Here is a 3,425-nt window from a genome sequence, read left to right as displayed (position 1 = left end):
CATATATCACATATTCATATATGTGTGCGTTATTTCTGGCCACTCTTTTCTGTTCCATTGATCTATTTGTCTATCCCTGAAGCATGGCTAAACAGTCATATTTGCTCTAGCTTTATAATAAGTGTTGCTGTCTTGTGGCAAGTTTCTGTCTGATCCATCCAGTATAGCCTTAAGCTGGAAGGCTCTAGGTTCCAGGAGCCAGCACATGCCTTCAGGCAGGAGTCATTTGAGTACCAGTTTATCACACCGACTCCTGCTTCTTCCTCATTCTGTGGCCTCTGAGGACTTCTTTTACTTTTCGTATTTTTAGCTATTTACTTAAAGAGTCTTTGTTCTTTATTGCAAGTCATCTCACATTGGTGTTTTGCCTGGAAGGGTTTTTCAGGATATTTGTTCTCTGTATTCCCAGAGGCCAAAGTCTCCTCCATTTGGCAAGGTGAAACAATGTGCTTTAAAGAACATTTCCAGATTTTAGGAGGAAATATTACTATAAAAATTTTTTGGGAGTATGAACAAGGAGAGGAGGATGGGAAAGAAAAGTTTAGTTTTTATGACTTATACCCATCATCACATAATCAATTATATTCTGAGGTCTTGATAGGCTTTATCAATTAAAATACTACATCTAGCATGGAATATTTTCAGAGATGTAGCCTACCATTTTTTTCCTATAACAAATAGTAAATTCTTCTTAGTTGACCAACTGATGGTATATCCCAGAAGACAACTTTTTAAAAAACAAACATTTATATAATCCTTATCATGTGCCAGACACTATTTTAAGAGGTTTACAAATATTAGCTCATTTAATAATTCCACAACTTGATGAAGTAGGTAGTGTTCTAACAGATTGATTAACTGAGACATGGAATCATTAGTTAAGTTGCCTAACATCAACAGCTGGTAAGTGGTGGAGCAGGAATTTGAATCCAGACAGCCTGGCTCCAGAGTCAGCTCTTTTAACCACAACATCATGCATAATTCAGCTCTTGTTTCTCTGGAGTTCGTTGTCTCCCAGGTGATCAAAACCTTAATGATAAAACATGATAGTAAACTCTGAGGCGAGAAATGAGAAATCATATTATATTTGGTATCATTTATAATAATTTGGCAGTGAGATCTCAAATGTAAGCACGATCTAGAAGTAGACTATAGCAGGCTCACATTATATTTTATTTATTCAACATTTTTGAGTACTGATTATGTGGCAAGTTATTTTGCTACATGCAGAGGGAAAAAACACGAGTGAGACATGCTCTCCTTCCTCTAATTCTTGCTTGTAGAGTCTAGCACAAAGTTCCCACGAATGGCAGACATGGGTTCTGTTGAAGAGAGGTACATCTCTGGAGGAACTTTCTTAGATCAACAGTTTGGGGTGGGAAGTATAAGAGAAAAAGGTCAATATATATAAAAGAAAGCAAGCAGGGAGATGGACTGTTTTGACCACTTGCTGATTTATTCCTATTTTACCTATACTGGTGGCCTATTTCTATTTTCTGGGACAGTACCAAAGGATTTCTTTTTCCTCTGCTCTGGACCCTGCAGAGAAGATGTGGATGTGGTACATGTGAGCATGTTAGTTTCAGGAAAATGGTGCGGAAGGAAAAAGAAAGTGGCACAGCTCGGAGTTCACTAATTGTCGTTTTTCCTGGAATGTGAAACAGGGAAAGCAAAATTGCAGAGTGTTCTAAGGGTAATAAGGCAAAAGATTATCTGCAGTGTAAACGTGGCTGCTACGACTCCTTATTCCAGTTGGATAATCATCTTGTATGTGACCTTGAACAATTTGTGCTTGGGCATTTTTTTCACTACTCGATTCTCAGAATTGTAAAATAAAAGAAAAACCAAAATGGAGTCAATCAAAATGTCAAAAACCAAAGCTGATAAAAAAAAAGTACAGGCTCTCTGAGTTTTTAGGTTATTGTTTACTTGAAAGTTTTGTCTTTTGTGTGCTTTGTAAATACTTTCAAGTCATGTAAATACTTCCAGAAAAATCCACAAAATATGCTTTTCATAAAGCGCTGACTCAACTAGTCCACAATCAGTAATATACGTTCTTGGGTTCCTCTTTCAGTAGCAGGAATAATTCTATACTACTCTTTCCATTCATCTCCTTTCACCCAGCTTCCTTTCCTTTTGTGACAGATAGCATGTAGAAGACCATTAAGTGGAATTTGGTGAGGTAAAACATTCATGTAAATTGATTTAATTAGAAGACCACAATTACTCTATTGATTTTTGTACTAAAGAAAATGTCATTGAGCTTGTTGTACATCATATTGGAAAAGTTTTCAATTAGCAGTAATCACACCTCAGGTAAACCTCATTGGCCATGATACCACCACTGCACAAAACTTGTATGTCATATTAGAAACCACACAGAATAATTTTAGAAAAATGGAGAAAAGAATTAGGCCAAGGCTTGCAAAGAAATATATGTTAGAATAACATTTTTAAAGGGTATGTTAGTAACAGGACTTACCTGTGAGATGAAACAAAATGAGAGCAATAGCATCTTAATATTCAGGAAAGCTAATGGAACTCAGGTTCACATCATATAAAAGCATTTCAAAGGACTTGGAGCTTTGTGCATGATTCTGAACCTTATATGACAGGAATGGTAATGAAGCATCAATAAAGACAGCGATGAGGATAAAGGAACTTTAGGTCATAGATCCTTGTGGAGACTAAAAATATGAGGTCAGTGCTCATTCTTTTTTTTTTTTTTAATTTTATTTTATTATGTTAATCACCATACATTACATCATTAGTTTTTGATGTAGTGTTCCATGATTCATTGTTTGCATATAACACCCAGTGCTCTGTTCAATACGTGCCCTCTTTAATACCCATCACCAGGCTAACCCATCCCCCCACCCCCTCCCCTCTAGAACCCTCAGTTTGTTTCTCAGAGTCCACAGTCTCTCATGGTTCGTCTGCCCCTCCAATTTCCCCCCCTTCATTTTTCCCTTCCTACTATCTTCTTTTTTTTCTTTTTTAACATATAGTGTATTATATGTTTCAGAGGTACAGGTCTGTGATTCAACAGTCTTGCACAATTCACAGTGCTCACCATAGCACATACCCTCCCCAAGGTCTATCACCCAGCCACCCCATCCATCCCACCCCCACCACTCCAGCAACCCTCAGTTTGTTTCCTGAGATTAAGAATTCCTCATATCAGTGAGATCATATGATACATGTCTTTCTCTGATTGACTTATTTCGCTCAGCATAATACCCTCCAGTTCCATCCATGTTGTTGCAAATGGCAAGATTTTGTTCTTTTTTTGATGGCTGGATAATATTCCATTGTATATATATACCACCTCTTCTTTATCCATTCATCTGTCAATGGACATCTTGGTTCTTTCCATACTTTGGCTATTGTGGACATTGCTGCTATAAACATCGGGGTGCACATAC

The 3,425-nt window shown here is 37.2% G+C and overlaps 1 non-coding gene across 1 annotated transcript; it reads right to left on the bottom strand.

Annotated features, from left to right (window-relative positions):
- Nucleotides 1-2,219: 2,219 nt before the first annotated feature.
- On the bottom strand, nt 2,220-2,356 carry LOC123324103. The gene has a single exon (XR_006539610.1). It is a non-coding gene; the product is annotated as a U4 spliceosomal RNA (small nuclear RNA).
- Nucleotides 2,357-3,425: the final 1,069 nt, after the last annotated feature.

The sequence above is a fragment of the Neomonachus schauinslandi genome, chromosome 2 (assembly GCF_002201575.2).
Source record: "Neomonachus schauinslandi chromosome 2, ASM220157v2, whole genome shotgun sequence".
NCBI lineage: Eukaryota > Metazoa > Chordata > Mammalia > Carnivora > Phocidae > Neomonachus > Neomonachus schauinslandi.
This window is presented reverse-complemented; position numbering and strand designations above follow the sequence as displayed.